This window comes from Eleginops maclovinus, chromosome 11, assembly GCF_036324505.1.
Source record: "Eleginops maclovinus isolate JMC-PN-2008 ecotype Puerto Natales chromosome 11, JC_Emac_rtc_rv5, whole genome shotgun sequence".
In the NCBI taxonomy this organism is placed as follows: Eukaryota; Metazoa; Chordata; class Actinopteri; order Perciformes; family Eleginopidae; genus Eleginops; species Eleginops maclovinus.
This window is the reverse complement of record NC_086359.1, coordinates 16,498,323-16,518,503: the sequence shown is the minus strand read 5'-3', so window position 1 is coordinate 16,518,503 and position 20,181 is coordinate 16,498,323. Positions and strand designations below refer to the sequence as shown.

The window sequence follows — 20,181 nt, the reverse complement described above, 5'->3', positions numbered from 1 at the left end:
TTGAACAGGCAGTTAGCGAGCAGTTGAATAGATTCCACAGAGATGACATCGCGACATGATTTATGAAGAATGTGCCTTCTCGATATTTAGTAACAATGTGTTCTCTGTAAAAGAATACTTGTTACTAAAGAAATGTTCCTGGATGAATACAGAGAGATGCTTCTATTATCTAGGGGCACATCTGCCATGAGCTACCTCTGTAATTCCTCACGTTGGTGATTAGAGTTATTGCATAGTGGCACAAGAAACCGATTCAAAATGCTCAGCACATAGTATTTATGTGTTTCATAGTCTTATTTTGGTGGATTTGTCTCAAGGAACAGAAATGGGCCCTTGGATGCACATTGCTCTGTGCTGCCTTCAGGTGAACCCTAATGTGTTTTTTCCGCTATCTTCAAAAATAATAAATATTGCCTCTATTTCAGGCATTTTATTTGACAGAATTGCAGGTTGAAAGCTCCTAGTCATTACTGATAAGAACAATAACATTAATGCATGTGCAAGAACTGAAAGTAGGAGAACACTTTTTTATTTTTGTTCTGTACAGCTGTTCATCGACAATCATTTCATAAATAATTGCTGAATTTCATATTTGTATACAAGTTTGCTTTTATAGTGCACACAATTATAAAACAATATTGTTTATAAATGTGTCATAAATGATAATAATGAATATATCAAAAATGATGACTAATAAATACAAATATCAATATTATTTAATTTAATAAACAGTGTGTGCAATAACTAGAAAATAAATAACACAATTCCAAAATTATTCCAAAATGTCAGTACACCAGACATATTTTAACTTATTTTCAGATTGATTAAAACTTAAAAAGAAACTAATTTTACTTCAAATTAATAAAAGACAAAACTCAGAGTGACACATTCCGATGTGGGATTTAAAAATGAAGCATTTGAAATGTGCAAATAAAGGATTATTTCCACTCTCTTTCAGATTGGAATTAAAAGGAAACGGCCTGTTGCCATGAATGGGTTTTAATTAAGAGTGATAGCATACAGTGTCACTCAGAGAACATTAGGATATTCTAATTTGGAATTTTAAACATTTAATTAATTTAATTTAAAAGGAGATTTACTTTTACCAAAGAGTTACTTCACTTCATTGTTATGCTCTTATCGTAATTCCTACAATTGACACAAACCGTCGATCACATTGTATGCTTGTGGTATCAAACTATTAACCTCCAACTGGAATATAATCGCAAATTGCCCTATATTATTCCATTGTTCGAGTTTGATGTTTCAGACTATCCTTGAAGGCAGCAGAGAGATAGCGGCTCCTCTGCTCCAAAGAGAGAGAGAGAGAGAGAGAGAGAAGAGAGAGAGAGAGAGAGAGAGCGAGAGAGAGAGAGAGAGGGATTCACTCCGAGCGGTGCTCCCATTCAGCTGCACGCCGAGGGAAGCCCCTGACAAGTTTTAAACTGGAATAACCGTTTTGTGACTCCAGAAAACGGCGAATTTAGTCGTACTTTTGTCTCGAAGGGATGTGTCTTCATGGAGGACGATAGTAGTGTTATTTTACCCAAGAAGACACCAGCAGCTGACTGAACGCTTCCAGTGAGCCGTGTGTTGAGTGTTTTTTCCCGGGGAGGCTTTTTGTTTAGGGTCAGCCTAACGTTCGCTGTGGGCACAGCCACTGGCGCGGTTTCTTCCGATAGAGGGACATTTGGAGAAAAATATCCTTATTTTCCCCCCCCCCCTGCCTGGCGTTTTGGAGTGTGTTGGCTTTACGTTGTGATGTGGAGAGAATTCAACAGCGGTGAAGTGCCAGACAGAGACAGCGAAAGCTAAGCTCATCTCACCAACCAACGACCACCACAAAAACACAGGTACTTTAACTTAGCACAGAAATGCTACATGCGCGTGCTGTGTGTGACGTGCTTTTTTAAACATGACTTTGCTGGATAACGTAACTGAGAGTTGTAGTGTGTGTTTAGTGGCCAGACAGTGACATGGGCTAATGCTAGACGGCGCGCATGTGTGTAGTGTGTGAGTGTGAGAGAGAGTGGAGCTGGTGTGTGTGTGTGTGTGTGTGTGTGTGTGTGTGTGTGTGTGTGTGTGTGTGTGTGTGTGTGTGTGTGTGTGTGTGTGTGTGAGAGGTCGCTTTGGACAGTCTCACCGGCTAGTCATGTTTTGCATGGAGTTTAGTAATCCCCATTTAGAGAGAGAATTGCACGCAGAAGCCCATTAAAAGAAAATCCCAATTTAATGCAATTAAGCATATGCAATTAAGCACTCGTTGTACATCGTACACATAACTACGGGAGGGGATTAGGGCCACATGAGAACATTGGGATGTGACAAAAAGTTTTTTTTAAAAAACGGAGTCAAATCCCAAAAATCTATTCTCATGCGCCCCCTATTCTCTTCCGTACATAAGCATCTCATGTATATCATTTTACTCTTTTGTTCAATTTTTAACAAACAACTGCTATCAAACTCGAGTCCTGTAAACCCATAGTGTACGTTTTGTAAAACATGTCCACTGTCAGAGCTGGAAGAAGTACTCAGTACTTAACAAGTATCAGTACCAGAGTGTTGGAATACTCAGTTACAAGTTAAAGTCCTGCAATCAAAATGTTACTCCAGTAAAAGTACAACAGTATAAGCATCAAAATATACTTAAAGTAACAAAAGTCAAAGTACTCATTCTGCAGATTGGTCCATTTCAGAATAATATATATGATATATTTTTGATTAAAAATATTGATGCATTAAAGTGTTATCAAAGCTGGTAAAGGTGCAGCTAGTTTAATGACTTTGTATACTGCAGGGTAGCTGGTGAATTTACTCCAGGTTTAACTAAAGTCCGATTTAAGGGTTTTTTACATTTCACATTATTAGTCCAAATCTTCTAAGTAGCTAAAGATGTTGAATAAATGGAGTTAAAGTACACTCTTTACCTTGTAATGGGGTAAAAATACAAAGTAGCAAGACATGGAAATACTCAATTTTAAGTACAAGTGTCTCAAAATTGTACCTAAGTCTAGTACTTGAGATTAGGTACTTATTTACTTTACACTACTGTCCACATGCCGGTGTATCAGAGGACACAACATTCACCAGGAGACAGAATCAAGTCATGGAAGGATAATATTTATGTTTTCAGCTGTTCACGCTCACAGTAACACTGTAAATTGATTGATATTAACGTGTGATAGTCTATAGGAGTGTGTTGGTGTATAATGAATCCATTTATTGGTGTAATACACTTTTAAATAAACCCTAAAATCAGCACCGATACTGTAGGGCTACACTGCCTCTTCCAGAAACGAACAGTTCTTTAAGCATAATTTCATTTGAAATGTTAAATCCTAAATTAGGGGTGAGGTGTCTCTTTGAAGCAACCCACTCCATTCGAATGTTATTTGATTCACTGTTACAATTGTCATCTGAAACTTCACTCCCTATGTTAGATTACACTTTAATCAGATATGCGGGGAGGCCTAAATCTGTATTTAACTGAACTGTGAACCTACTAATACAGGGAGGTTCTGAATATGCACCCACAGATCATGCAAATACTGTATACTGCTCATTCAGTACAGCCACAACCCTTCCATACTATTGAGCATCAGTCCCTGTGGAACATTTGGGATACAATTCAGGTTCCATCATCTCTGCTAGGCAACACTTCTCCGTCAGCAGACTAATTTGTTCTAGCAACACGCACTTCTGAAGCCTATTACATGTTTGCCCCCACCATGATTGGGCAGGAACCATTTACAGGTCATGGTTCATTATGTATTTGGCTGTTTAGGGTCACGGTTCAGTCCAGGTTTGCAGTGCAGCGTGGGGAAGTATACCTGTGCCAGATGGCTGTGTAGGTTTGTGAAAAAACTAAACTAACATCTTATATGTTTTTGTACTTTTGTACTTCCCTTTCAAGCAGGAACAAAGTATGAGTTATATAAAAGAAAAAAGGGTCAATATCTAAAACCGATCTGCAAACAAACAAATCCCATAAAGAAAATCTGGCTAACCATGGCATTGATTTACAAGTAAATAAAAAGCCTTGAACATCTTTCTAATTTTAACAACTTTTGATCATTGAATACTGTTTTTATTATTGTATCAAAAATGCATTTGTGGATCTCAATTCCACATTTGGTCATTTATGGACGGCACATGATTTGTTTAATTTGGAGAAAAACATTTGAGTGTTTTTTGTACTTCTGGAAGGTGTTTGAAATGTACACATTACATATTTACACCCGTATTGTTCACACAAATAATATTGAGACAAATTCATCACTATAGTTTACATTACTAATGTGAGTACAAGATGGCAGTGAGGATTAGCCATGTCTTAACAGATGGATGGGACCAGCAGTGGCTGTAAACAGCTGATGCTAATCTGGGAGACTGCAGCACATCTCCATCATGAGTTAATCGAGGCTGAGGTGTTCTACCATGGACGAGTCAAACATGATGAAGAGGCAGAGAAAACATGCAAAGAGGAGTAAACGAATGGATTGCCATACAATGTAATTACGACATGTCACTTGTGAGATGCTTCTACCCAAATACACAATCATTAACTGTGCAGTATGTTTTTAAATGTAAAACTGCGTGCCGACTGACTGTCCTCCTTCTCCAGTTACGCCAAACCAACTGCTTGCTTTGTAGTTCTGATATGTCCTTGAACCTTCTGCGTCCTCAAAGGTCTCCTTGTTGGTCTTTATCGTTGGGAGGCATGCACAAAGCCCGACGTGACCTCTGACCCTGGCATTAGATACTGACGCATTGTGCGTGGCTGAGCATCCATTGTGACGGCTTTCTGTACGTTCATTAATGATGCATACACTGCTTTCCTCAAGTCCCACACATACGCAGAGCCTCAGACTCCAGCATTCCTAGTGTGAAAAAGCATCCCGCTCCAAAGTCTGTACGCAACCACAGGCCTCTGAGGATGCTGGGACATTCCCAAAGGAGATTCCATTGCCCGTAAACAATCCTGGTATTGGCATAGGCACTGATTAGTACGTTGCCAGGGTTTTACTGCAATGGCTCAGCGGAGGATAATGACATCCATCGACAAAATGGAGATCTCATTCACGATTTTGACGGCCACAAGTTGTCTGAAACGAGTAACCATTTCCAGAAGCCACTAAGCTGAAAGTCTAGCTTCCTGTCAGACAAAAAGTGGTAATGTTTAACAAACTGAACCAGTAAAATATTTAATGTTATCACACGTTACATGTTATAACATACTGTACGTAAATACAAGAATGCTCTACATTTCCTCTATTACCAGCTGCTGAGGAGCTAGCGTTAGCCTCAGTCTGTAAGCATTGTATAATGAATAAAGCAATAATGTGGATTTTAAGACCTTATACACGGTTCTTGTTTTATAACTAGTCAGTCGTTACCAGTTAAAATAATGTGTTGAAAACGTTTAACCAACTGTGTTAAAGAGTGTTAGCATGGCTAGCTTGGTATAGCTAATAGAAAACTCCTTGATTGTGTACTTCTTAAATGTTGACGTTAAATCTTCCTCTGTTATTATCTAAATGTTGACGTCCCTTCAACATCCTTCTGAGTTTCGGCTTCAGATTTCATGGTGATGACATCACTGCTGGGAATTGTTCCCACGCTGGTTTAGATGAGAATATGAGCAGGTGTGCTGCTGTCCTGGTGTCAGGTAGAGCCACGCCTCCCCTTTCTCCCTCGCCTCTTTTCATTCTTTCTACAAAGAGCTATTAGATGTCTGCCGAATGGCTAAAGATTTATTTTCAAACTCATGCCAGGTTTTAAATCATGATACCAGCAATCTAATGTGCAAATCTCTGCCAAGTTACTAGAAAACCGGAAGAGTTGACGTTCGTCTGCGAACACATTCTGCACAGCGGCTGTTTGGTTCATGCTGTAGCCTGATTCCCCCAACTCCTGTGCTTCAAGATGCTCCAGAGCCCCGGGGCTCCGGACACCAAAGACCCAGCGATGCAAACGCTCCCCTAAAGCAGAACTGTGTTGTGGGTCAGAGTGTGCGCTCACTGACGCAGCTCATTGGCCAATCCACTTTCCAACACCCTTCCCCACCTCACTAATTAGGTTGATGGGTGTCATGTTGTCTGGGTGCATTAAGGTCAAATTCACCTCTTGTTCCACAACAGGATGCCGGTCAATGACTTGCATACAGTTTGAGACCTTCATTTATTGTTGGTAGTAAAAGTAAAAAGGCTTTTGTTTGAATACTTGAAATCCCTCTCTGCCCTCTCCTTTTGTTCATATATCTAAGTCTATAATACTTCACTGAGTTCATTTTTCTTACAGCACATCCCTTCAAAAATGATTCCTCTTAACTAGTCAGGATTGAACTTGGCAGCAGACAGCTATACACTACTTATTGTGTGGCAGACAGCATTAAACTGTCTGCTCAGTAAAGCGCACTTTATCTTTTTGTCTTTCCTCTTTAAACTGAGTCATTCTTTATTTTACAACAGGCTAGAGATGACATGATACCACAATGTTTGAATCTTCTTCTCCAACATACACTTCTTCCTTCAAACTGTTTTTTGTTTAGGTTCCAACTCCCTCTCTAACATATACTTTAATTTGCTGTGAAGACTTCTTCTTTAAACAAATACAGCCCGGAAAAAACTAAGAGAGCACTTCAGCATTATTTTAATGGATGCCATACATGTAGAGATAACAATTTAAGGAAAAATTGGAGTGGTCTCTTAACTTGTTCCAGAGCTGTATAACTATAATCATTCTTTGCTTCAAACTAAACATTACAAAATAACATTTAAACATCTATTAAGTGATCATTTACTATTGCAGAATACACCATGTGAGCAAGTGACCTAATAGGCTGCCTGATGTTGTGTATTGGGGTGGGGTTTGAGAGCTGTTATGGATGACAGATAAAAAGAACCCTGCTGTACAGAGCTGCAGACTGTAGATTCTCAGTGTGATCGACTAAACTTCCCAATAGAGGGTTGAATTCCGGTTTTGCCTGAAGCTTAAACCACTTTTATCCCAACATGTCTCTGTGCCTGGACAACACACAATCTAACTATTAAATTAGTCATGACTGACTCTGATACCCAACGCTGTCCCCATGGGAGACAGACTTTGTATTCATCTTACAAAGGTGAATTGAATTAACAAGGTCAATCCTGAGGCTGAAGACAGCAGACTGTAGAAAAGGCATCACATGGCAAGCAGCAGAAGGCAGGGAAAACAAAGTGTTTAAGAAGAAGAATGCGTCATACATTGATTTTTGGCTCGAGTTTGTCCCGGGAACGCTCACAGCCGGCTCGCTGACTCCAGTGTGGTATGTTAAAGTGGACAATCGATATGAGGCGGGGGTCTAATGACCAGATCTGGATTATTATAATTATTATTTATTTTTTTATGATGGTTTAGGACTATCATTTTCTTTTCAAACAAATTAAAAGCTTGGACATCATTTGATAGTGAACAAATCCATCAATCCAGGCGTTGTCTTTTATATTACCTTTGCATTTGGCGAAAAAACAACCTTGATGCGGGATGTGTTCCAGCTCCAAGGGAAAAGCAAAAGCTTCATATTTGGGGTTTTGATTCAATTTAATATTCAGTTTAAACATTTCCAGCACTGATAGCTATGCCATTTTTCTCGCTTTGTAAACATAATGGATCATTGGTTCATTATACCCTTAAAACTGCAATTTGAAAAGCTGATTTGTCCACCGTATCATATTCTGAATGAGATTTTCTAGTTCTTTTGTTACTCCGTCATCTCCCACACGGGCAGTGGTCGTGGTGTCCCGGAAAATGCAACCGAAACCCCCGACTACTCTGCTCTGCTTTATCGTTTAGCAATGAGCTCCAGTAAGTATTGTGTGTGGTCTTTATGGTCTGCGGTGTGGGCTACGGTAAGCTGAGTTGTGTCGCTGGGACTGTTGTTTTGCCCTGCACACATGCAAGTAGGCGAGATAAAGAACAAAATATACTGGGTGAAATGCAGATGCTGCTTTTGATTTGAACGTAATGAATCTCTTTTTGATTAATTTAATCAAAATTGTGACACCTCCCCTGCTAACATCAAGGATGGTGCTAACCCAAGGATGCTGGGACACAGCCTAGGTCATTTAAGGCTCAAAGCACCTCATGGATCAACTCCACTGCTGTGAATGCTTGCATTGATGGTGATGTAGGATCCAGCCTTTATAGAGTTTGACCCTTAAGCGACAATATCAGCCTCTGTCGCTTTGGATTCAACCTTTAAGAAAAACAGAAACTGTCCTCTGTGATTTGACAGTAGGTCACATGTTCTGTGGTTTGATGTGGTTCATGTGTCTCTCGGCCTATTGTTTAGCTGTCTGGCCTACAGCTTTATAATTAGGTTCACTCTCACTTCTCTTGCAGCCCTCTCCAACCGCGGCAGGCAGCTGCTTTGAGTGAAAACACTCCAAAAACATTCTTCTCTCTACCTGACCAGCAGCACACTGCAGACAGTCACACACCTGCTGGTGAACATAGTGGAGCACTTAGCAACTGCGTTCCAACATGTCCACATATCACATTTGAAAGTGACTACAGTGCCCAGTCTGGAGGAGCCCATGCCCCTGTTTCTCGGACTGGAAGTGACTGTATGCACTTGTTGTAGCAATGCTACAGTCCACTCTTCATGAGTGGAAAAGCTCCCCTGAAGTGTTATGGCCTAAAAATAAGAGCCTTATTCTGTATTCAGCAAAAATACTGGGATTTCACCATCCAGGGGTCCAGGGGCATAATGAACCAGAGGAACATTTTGTACATTTCATAGTTTAATGCAACAATCTGGTACACTTTCAGAGCAATTTAAAACGCCACATCTCTGTGGGTCTTTGTGCTGAAAAATTATGTTCTCCAGTATACAATTTAATCTCAAACAAATTGGTTGTAAACATATGACTGGTGAAGACACGGCAGAAAATCCCACCCACACTCCAGCACTATTTCAAGATGGTCGGCTTCCAACCATAAATCACAGATTTCATTTGCAGTCATTAGAGTCAGAAAGGGAAGCAGGTATTGGATTTTTTGTAATTGTGAAAATGGACATTGAAAGTTTGAAACCCTTTTTCAAATATCCAGAATAGATATCAAACATTGACTTATTGACTCTTTGCTTTCTGGCACAAATTTGACTGCACAGAAGTACGAAAAACCAGAACTGTACAATAAAATCACGCTTTGGTTTTTATTAAGGTTCGAACAATTCACAAAATAAAAACTAAAATACTTATTCACAATAAGCCAGTTCAAACCTTGCTTCACCTACTGATACCAGACATACTGGATTTGGTTTTACTTGAAACCGAGTTTTGGTTCCCAACCCTACCACCCTCTGGACTGGACTTGTACCAACCCGGATTTGCATGTAGCTAACCGTCTCAAGTTGAAATGAGTGTGCATGGGGCCATACTGTAAACTACAGCCCGTACTGAAGTTTATTGATTGAGCTTCTTATTGTGAGATATGTTTTGGTCTTGTCATAGTAAAAGTATAAATCTATAGTCAATCTATACAGATGACCTAATGATGATAGACTAAATAAAGCACCTGGCACAAACTACATTTTATTTTCTGTGGTGTGAAAGCCTGGACAGAGTGCATCCTTGCCTCATTAATCAGCGTCGGGGGGGTTAGGTAATGAAGACAAGGCATGCAGGGAAGCATCTTATCAGTGAGCCGTGGATTTGTCTATGTGTTGTTGCAAACGCTGTCAGATATAATTGACAGGAGAGATGCCACATCTGGAAAGAGGATTTGCTCCCTCTGAATCCACCAGTGTTTTCAGGAATTAAGGTTGAAGGATTCTGTTTAATCTTTTCACCTTTGGCTCAGGAGGTAAGCATGTCCTGAGTGTGTGTGAATATTTATCACTCCTATAAGGTTGCACCTTGTATGGTAGCCTCTGCCATCAGCATGTGGGTGTGAATTCTGACTTGTGTGTGTTAAAGCGCTTTGAGTGGTCCGGAGACTATTAAAGTATCATATTAATGCAGTCCATTTACCTTTCACCATATGAGTGTTTGACACAGTGAGTCAGCATGTCACACTGGGGGCCTTTCTGTCCCTCCTCTCTCCACACAACAACACACAACGTATCCACTCAGGCAGGATTATTGCATCACGGAGCCTTGCACAGATCTACTGCAGAGACCATGTATAATGAGAGCCAATATGAAGCCCAAGCCTCAATTAAGTTAGCACTCCTCTCTCACTGTCTTATCTGCCTTGTTTCTGGAGTGCCAAGTGATTAGAATATACAGCTGCTGCCAAGTCGACATTGCAATTAAAATAATAGTTTCAAGCAAAGCTCTCAAGTGGATGTAGGAGGATCAGTCCGTCTGAATATTTCAAGTTGGTGTTGACTTTGCTTTGTTGCTACAGATTGCATTCATTTATCCGATGGAATGGAATTCATAGAGTGGCTATATAAAACTTGTAGTTTGTGGTGCAGTGATGACATATTTAGGAGGCCAATCCAAAAGTAAGAAGGTCAAGGGCGCTGTCGTCTAAAAGCAATGGGAGCTTTTGTAATATTGCGAATAAATATGCTTTTTCTTATGGCACTTACACGTTTTGTGGAGCAGGATAATCTCCACATGTTAACACCAATTTATGAAGTCTAAATGCAATTGAACGGAGTAAGGGCTTTTGCTTATGCTATAAAAAGAACTACACCACCAGCGCTAAGCTAAAGGCTGCTAATGTTCAGCGTCGTGACTTCGATTCTCATTCAGTCACTCTTAACCCACCGCTGTTTTTTAGAGACAGAAGCTTCGGAGATTCATCAATGCAGTATTTATTGACTGATTTAATGTTGTAGTACAAAATGAGAAAATCTCATAAGCTTGTATTTACCACAGACCTTATTTCAGGCACGTAACCAACAGTTATGTTTAAAATAAACTGTTGATTTGGAGACAAGGAAACCAGTAGAGGTAAAATGCTAACTAAATTCGTGGTGTCAGGACTCATTCCTGCACCACTCTATTGAGGACGTAAATTGACATTAACTCTTATTCGACCATGTATACGGTAACACTAGCTCAAGTTTCCTGTGTCTTCACATGAATAAGTTGTGTTTCCGCAGCAAGACGACACTCTAGTTTACAGTAAGCACGGCTGGTTATCCCACCTGGGTCGGCTCATAAACACGGTCAGCATATTTAACTTGCATCAGGATCTAACAATAGCTTGTTTTGGGTCAAGAATCTACTGGCTCAAGGAAATTCCTGTACCAACTCAAAGCTATACAGTACATTTCCTATCACTTGACAACTTCACAGCTAATTTCCCCTCTGCTCTGATCACAAACACCTGTCTCCTCTGATCCACCATCTCTCAGTCCCTCTCTCACTCAGCCTTTCAGCACACCCTAAGCAGACTGATTGCATTACTTGGCCTGACAATACTTTTAACATGCCCCGTGCTGTTGCTACACCATGGCGGAATTCTTTAGTTTGTCAATCCTGAAATAGCCAAACCATTTGCATATGAAAAAGCTTGTGTGACCATACTGTCTTTGCATGGTCACTAGTACCTTGTAAGGCCTTGCCACACCAAACAGATTATCGGCTGCTGGTCAGTGTTGGTGACCACCTGGTGTTGAGCGCATGTTTTATTGATTAGCTGATCAGCTTGAACAAATCATTGCACAAGGAAAAGGCGTGACCAAAACACCTCAAACCCAGAGGGGACACACACACACACACACACACACACACACACACACACACACACACACACACACACACACACACACACACACACACACAGAGTCTTTTACACTTTTAATTTTCTTCTCAACTATCATTCTAATGCAGGGGGTTTAAAAAGAGTAAAAAGGTCATCTGGAATGGAGTTATTGTCTATCTACAATTGTGCATTTTCCCTTTTTTAAGACGAATACAGATTACCCCCACCTGCTGTTATGTAGAGTTATTTGCTCTCAAGCAGGTGCCAAACGTATATAATACTTGGCCGTTGACTGTCGTCTTTGTGGTGCGCTCAAACGCTACTTTTGGCTACACGAGGAGTCGCAACATTTGGCCTCTTACCACTCTAGTTCTTTGAGACTCTGGGTATTTAATCCTATTGCACACGCATAAAACATGAAATCCTTTGTTGTCTCAATTTGCATATTTTGCTGTTTTGATAGCATAAGTCAGTCCAATTTCGCAGTATATCAAAATGCATTATCAGTATGGTGCACTCAAATCAGCCCGAAACCTGAGTTAGGAACCCTTTTCACCCGTAACACCTTCTTTGCTACGTAACGGGAGAGCAGCACTATAAAATCAAATGTAAACATCCTCTCTATTTGAGAAATGTACCACTAGACTGCTTTTATTGAATTAATTGGGCAGGCCGTAATGATATGCTAGCTAGCTAGCAGCGGCAATCCCTATTTCCAGTGAGGGCACAGCAGCTGTGTACGTTTTGAAATTCCCTGTCAGAATTCAGGAAAGGTGTTCACAGTGTGAGTGTACTAAGGGAAGTGTAGGGATTGAGATAAGAAAACTGATATTACTCAAGTTTTTTTTTAGTAGCCCAAGTTAAGGTGAGGACAGATGTAGCTACAGGTAATGGAAATAAAAACAAGTACACCGATGGAATCAATGTATTCAATTTCTTCTTATTGTGATGTTTGTTTGGACATAGAGGTTTAGCTCATGCCTGAAAAAACATGTTTAATCTTACACAGCCACTTGCTAAGCTACCCTTTTTCAAACACCATTTTATGTCCGCTTCTTCATGTGACATTGTAATAATGTAATAATAATAGACTTTCCAAGAGGGGTATCTCACCTGGTATACGTGGATTTCGACTCGTTGTCCTTGTCATCCCATCTCTTTCCTCCTTATCCTATCTGCCTTTAGCTGTACTTACTAGCCAAATGAGCCCCCAAAAAAGAACAATTGATATTTACTGTTCTATTTGCCTCATTAGATTGCATATAAATAGAGCTGCTGTGATTCCTTCTTCTCCAGTTGCTTATCGCCAAACTTTGCAATTAAGATATCCATCTCAACAGCTGTTGCATTATCTTTTGTCAGTTCACAAAGTGTGGTCGCCCCATAGCATCAGATTTTATCCGGCAAATTATCAGGACAACTTTGGTTAACCGGAGATTACAAATCAGCTTCATGGTCTTTTGTTCTTTTTCTAGTGACTCGTATTTTAATTTCTTCGGATGGTCTACTCCCAGTCTTGCATTCACTCACGCCAAGATACTAAATTAAAACTTAATATGGTCTTTTTTTTCAGGCTCCCACTGCACACCTTGTGGGTGTGTTGAGGGACAAATGATATTCTAATGAACTCCTCCCCCGCTGTGATTCACCATAGGTGTACGTGTGTGTCTCACTGTTATCTAACTGTCACTCATGAGGTCCGCTTCATTGGGGATAAAACTCATGATGTCATTTGAAGCTCATCAGTCAGGTTGCAAAAATAGCTTTTCATATATTACAGCCTGATTAAAGGGGTCCTTTTATGCTTTTGGGGGTTTCCCTTTCCTGTAGTGTGTCATTATAGGTCTTTTGTGCATGTAAATGGTCTGCAAGCTTAAAATTCAGAGGGAGCTTCTCTCCCACACTATCCCTCCCCCCTGCAGGAAACGCCTCCATTCGTTTCTTTTGTTTACTTCTATAACAAAGTGACTGCACAATCAAGCTTCTATCTGCTAGCGCTCCAACACATTGTAGGTGATAGGGTAAGAGGCAGCACATGTCTTAATGTATGACAATTCACAACAGAGCCGGCCAGCTAACCAATCAGAGCACACTGGCTCTGGTTTCAGACAGAGGGTGAGAAGAGGTGCTGCATCACAGGCAGTAGGAGAAAAATAAAGAGCTTTTTGAACATTAAAGCATGGAAACATGTCACAGTAGAGGCACTAAATACAAATATGAACCTGAAAATGACTAATAAGGCTGCCTTTAAAACCCAGAATTCCCGTTGGTGTTTTAATGATCTAAAAAATAGAATTCAGGAGTTTCAGCTACCATAAATAAATTATTCCACTCCATTATTGGTAGATTTTTAGCAGTTTTATGAGCTAACGAGGCAAACCAGTATCCTCACATTTCTAATCTCCAGTGTTCTAATGCAATACAAGTGTCTTCCCAACGCCACTCAAGTAGGTCACACTTCCTCGTGATAAATACTTCTTAATCACGTAGTTTTCAAGAAGGAGCCCGTTGGTAGCGTACTGATGATTCTTTTAGCTTTTAGATTCTTCTGTCTGTTTTAATTGACAATCTTACATTTTGTACATGTTTTGGTGTACTTTTCCTGGTTAACTTACTGTCACTACATGGGTGCAGCTCTACTTTTGTGCACAATGACACTTTGACAGAACAGATGGCTTTCTCAAGGACCAAACCTGTAAAGGTGTGATAGGTGACCTTTTAGAGCTGCGCTTCTCTTATCAGCAGACAACCCTCCCACTTGCTGTACCGCTTATAGAGAATAAAGACTAGATGCAGCAGGGATAAGACACAATCATTTATTAATGTGATTCTCCAGACTACTCATTCTCACGATGGGAATGTTTACATGAGGACCCTACATACCGTAGCAGACGCATATTTTTCTATATACTCTACTGCAGCTTCGACATTGTTGCAGGCAGGGTGAAGGTTGTAGCAAATGTTGAAGAGGCTTCCATCAATGAGCCTCTACACAATGGAGGAATGTTTAGGAGTAGTTCAGTAGCTTCGTTAGAACAAAAACACCGGGGGTCATTCTATATGTTAGGACCTGGAGAGGCATGGTAGAGTTACAGTATGCCATGGAGTATAGTAAATAGAGGAAGACATTAATTATGTTTTTCCAGTCCAGTTTCAAAACCGAAAAATGAAACAAAAGCTAAATAAAAAGCACCAAGGATATTTTCATGTTGTTTGGATGGAATATTAAATCCAATATATGGTTAAAAAATATATCAAACAAAGTGTGGAGGACAGAACCTCGTACTGCCTACTTCTGGTTTTCCCAAATATTTGTTGTGGGGGCAGTGGATTACATTTGTATATTTATTCCATAAAGCCAATGTGTTTTTAATTAAAGTGTTAGAGCACAACATTATTAACCGGAAATTGTTTACAAGAGCATTTCATAAATCTAACCTCGTAATGTTTACCAGATTGATGTATTCACTTTTTAAATGTACACAATTCTCATTCTGGAGTACATGCCTCTGGACCCCCACTATAGTCTCCAGAATTCCTGTGGGGAACACTGCTGCTGGGGGGCTGCACAGCCTGTGTAGACAATAATTGATACAGCATCAGAAGCCACAGCACAAGGTTTCTAATACTGTCGGTGGTATATTGCAGGAAAAATAAGCTCTGTGGCCAACACACACATTGATGATACTCAACAGGTTTTGTTCAGCAGGATATTCTCCACATTCACACACCACTTTGTGATTTTTGAAGTGTAAATGCAATCGCTGGAGGTAGAAAGCTAGTGGTAGAAAGACATTATTCCCGGGATGTAGGAATCGTTTCTGCACCACTCTATGCACCTCAAGAACGTTTGACCTTTTATCAAAGAACTGAATACGTTCATTTTATGTGCTGATGTTTCAGTAGAGCTCCGTGATGCTTCTCAATGGGAAATATATGTATTTTTCTCCGGAACCAACGTAACATTTCTTGGTATTACTTACCAACATTATCACAAATACACTCCAACTTTCACACAGCAAATATACATTGTGTGTGCTCTTTCATTGTGTAATTAAAAGGATAAGATCTAATCACTCTTGGCAATGCGTAAAAGAGAGAATTACCCAGGAGAGAGAAACCTCACGTATAGTTTTGACTCTGTCAGAGACTAAATGAAGTGCCATCTCAGAGCTCTTCCACAGATATGCTGCTCAGGGTTGCTGTAATTTCAGGCGGTAAGTGAAGTTTATAGTGGAGGAGCTCTGTGGGGATTTTAATGCCCTCTTGATATTTGGGGCTGGAATGGCTTAACAAATTGCTACATTGCTGTTCATATCAGAAACCAGGGGAGGGCTACATACTGCTGACATTTAGCTAGGCAGTCAGGAACACTGCAGGGGAATGTTGCCATGGTAGGTTGAATGGTGTTGCTGGGCGCTGCACAAATGAACCCTAAAGTCCCCAATAAATGGCCTTGCCCTAATTTGCATCTGAATTAATTGTTTAAGGAGAGGCTCAACACTGGAAGAGCTGTGGTCATCGGAGGGTTGGAGAAATCTCTGCTAAAAAGCTCCTGCCTAGTGTTTCGAGCTACACTTGACCCATGGATTTCAACCAAGCCCTCAGGATGTGAGCGGAGTGCTAAAGCACATTTGTGTAGTGGGGTGTAGTCCGGGACATCATTGGGCCAAAGAGACTTTTTCCTATTGACTTTTATTGGGAAAGAGACGTCTTTTGAATCAGCTTATATATTTTCTTTTACGTGTATCAACTTCACAGTTTGAATTCTTGAAAAGCCCTCATTTAAATTATCATGAGAAGTACTGTAAAAGCCAAATCCAGAGTCACTTCCCCTCCATTCACCGTGACAAAGCGGATTGGAGGCGGTGCTTAAGCAAATGTGCATGCTTCCATTGGGCTGAGATGCTCAGATGGTCTTGGTATTTTTGTGCACAACTTCAAAGTAATGAGCATAGCCCCGCCCCCAACACAGTTCTCTTTTTACACTGCCATGACAAATATTCATGGTCCACAGAGGATGCCTACTGACTTCACGCTGACCTTTCCTAGAGCACAACCATTGACCAATCAATCTGAAAGGAGGTAATAGAGTTTATGCATAATTGATGAACTATAACTCACCACTTTGATCATTTATTTAAGCCAATGGCCGATCACTCAGACGGTCATTTGTCCATTTAGTGTATGTCTTCATTTAGACTGGTTGGTAATGATGGCAGGAATCAAGAAATAAGCCTTGTTACACACATACGGTTGTTTGGTTCTGTCTCAATATCTGTATTTTGCTCTAAATGGTATCTGATAGTAAAAGGTCATGCAAGTGATTTCATGTAGAGGGGTTTCAGTGCATTTAGTGCAATGTGTTTCAGAGCTGCTCTGGTTTCAAGGGAGGTTAGCATGAGAGGAAACCCGTTGCTAAAAGAGAAAATGTAGCAATAACAGCAACATGTTATACAGAGACCTGTAGGACGTAATGTGATGCAAATGCATTTTTTTAGTTTGTTGCTTTTATGTCTTTCTGAACAAAAATGTGATTTACTTTGCAAATTAAATGGACAAATATAAGATTAGATTACAAAAACGTTGGTCAACAATGACATTTAAGTCTCGATTTAATTGTGTATTATTTGTGTTTGCTGATCCTCGTTATACTAAAGCTGACACCATCTGTCATGTGTCCAGTAACCGTGGTTACAGGTATTGTTCTCATGTAGTGGTTAATGGAAAAGGATCTGTTTACTTGGTAATACCACACTGTAAGGTTCATGTGGTTCTGTTCTGCAATAACACAACAGCCTGCCAGGGAACAGCTCTGTCAAACACAGTGTATATTGACGACTGTGTGAGGGGAGTCACATGAGAGCAACGGCATTACACCCACATCGTGAAGCTTTTGAAAAAGTTACTTCATCATTATTTTAGCTTATATGAATGTTGGTGTGCTCCTGTAAGTTTTCATAGTTTGTCCCAACTGTTTTGCTGCTTCTTCTTGTCGAATGTTTGTGGCATTGTATAAATGTGCTCTCTTAAGTTGTTTTTAGTCCCCAAAACAAAAGATGGTAACGTTAGGCTATAAACAAACTACATTATGGTCACATGGCTAAGCTAATGGAAGCTAATGTTCAGTGTGATGATGTTAAGGAGTCTCATTTCACCACTTGTTAGAAATGGCTCTCTTTATAACATGAGGCCTAAAACAGGCACCAATGGGGGGTTTAATGACGTGTTTTATGTAAAATGTAAAAAATTGAGCTTGTGTTAACCACAGACCTTGTTTCGGGTTTCTAGCGAAGAAAACGTATTAAAAAAACGCCGACTTTGAGGAACCGGAAGTGGTAAAAGGCTAACTAATTGCAGGTTTACGGTCTCATCCCTGGACCACACTTAGAGGATAATACAATGTGTGATACCCCAGATTCCTGCAGTCATTGAATACAACTTAGCATTGACAATGTTTTGGATAAGACAATGGATAACAAAAAGCATATAATTCTCTTAATAAATGATGTCTTCGTGGCCTTTTCACTTTTATTAAAAAGACAAGAAAGGGGAGAGAGGGAAGGACATGCAGCAAAAACTCAATCTTGGATTCTAATAGGAACTTCCTCTACATCAGTAATGCTGCCACCCTCAAGGTCGGCCATTTTACGGCTTTTCTGCTGCATCAGCCTGCCTTACCCTGCATGCCTGGCATATTCAAACTCACTTCCTCTTATAACTACTGCACACTCTTAATACCCGACAGAAAGACAACATAGGTGTGGATTTTCACACACACAAAGACACTCACTCTCTGTCACATTGGTTCAGCCTGTGTCTTTCCTGTTGGGGTGTGATTTAGGGGCGTGAGTTTACAGTAGCCCAGGAAATTAGATGAATCTCAACATGTACTCCACAGCACATGCTTACATCACAGCCATCACGTGTTCATAGCAGTCGATGTGCCATGAACTTTTGTTGTCCGCTCAATACAGTGTTGGTTCAAATAAAAATAATCTATAAGTGTATACAGCCTGATACTCTTTCCAACCCCATTCACTTGCAGCCAGGTTGTCTGGATGTTCTTCGTTCATTTATGGTCAAAACAGGGTGACCCATTTGTTTCTGAGAGCGGTCAAGGCCAGGATGAGATGTGAGGGAAAGCTTCATACTGGCCTCCACCCCTGAATCTCTTCAAGTAAAAAAAAACGTTATCAAACTTGCAAACTAACTTTTAAAGAATTTGTTGTTACAGAAAAGTAAAAACATGTATTTATATTTGGAGAATTTAGAATTCTTATTGACTGCTATTATGGATAGTATGCTGGGTTTGACTGATTTGCAAACTACAGAGAGCCCTGGGGATAACGTATGCCCAACGAGTCTTTGGCAGATGTACAGGCAGCTGCTTCTGTGTGGCCTATAAGGATCCTTCCTCCCACGCTCTCTCGTCCTTCGCCCCCCTCCCATCGTCACTCCATCTCTCTCCTCTTGGCATTCCCCCCCTGGGATTATTAGCCAGTGACTGCAACAGAAAAACAGGCTGTATGGACTTCCTCCTCTCTCCAGTCTTTTATTGGGTCATTCCCGCTGTGTATCTAAATTTCATTGGGAGGTTGTCATGAGACAATCGGTCGTATTATTGCAACGAGTGGTAGTTCTCTGCTGTGATTATGGGTACACTGAAGGCGATAGTCCCAAATGAACCTTAATCAGTTTCAAGCATGCATGTTCTCTGTGAAAAGAATCACAGGAATAACGGTAAATGACATCACCATGCTACGGTCATCTAGTTTTTTAAGAAACCTTCTTTTTTGTTGTAAATTGCTGAGTACTGTCCTTTTGAATTGGTTAAACATGGACTTTAAGAGCTGAAACAATTACAAAATGAGTTGTATAGATAAAAGAGTGGCGCAAGAACGAATCCTAAAACCCCGGGGGATTTTTGAAGAGTTTACATGTCATTACGCCGAACACGTAAACACTCCCGCTAAGTCTGATTGCCCCGGTTCTGACTTCTAGTTAAACTCATTGTGGCTAAAAGGAAAAGCTTTGTTAAAATATGGAAGCACGCAAAACTCAGTTAAAACCATCTTAAGCTGGCGTGATGTTGAAGTCGTGCGACCCTGCTGTACTCGTCTAGGGTGGACATGTGGAGATTATCCGGCTGAACAAAACTTACATTTATTAAACAGGTTCGTTTTCCACAGATCCTATTTTTTACAAATTCCAAAATCCTATGGAGAAATCACATTGCTTTTTTGTCGAGGGAACCCATGCGGAACCCTTGGCCTACAAAAATACTTCATCCCTGCACCAATCTATGGACAGGAACGTTTTTTAACTAAAGAAAAAGTTGGTTAGCATTCTAAGCAATGTTTTTCAGCTCCCCCCTCACAAGACATGGTGGATTACATTCAATTTGCACCCGTCACTGGAATATATGTGCTTAAAAAATACTAGCTATTTAACAGTGTGTTTCATTGTGTTGCA

General features: G+C 40.3%; 1 protein-coding gene across 2 annotated transcripts in view; it reads left to right on the top strand.

Moving 5' to 3' along the window:
• Window positions 1–1,422: 1,422 nt before the first annotated feature.
• Window positions 1,423–20,181, top strand: part of arhgap32b (Rho GTPase activating protein 32b) — an 84,114-nt gene continuing 65,355 nt past the window's right edge. For both annotated transcript variants that reach the window (XM_063895114.1, XM_063895113.1), the window contains exon 1: window positions 1,423–1,853. The gene's annotated coding sequence lies outside the window, so the exon portion shown is untranslated. The remainder of the gene's footprint in view (window positions 1,854–20,181) is intronic.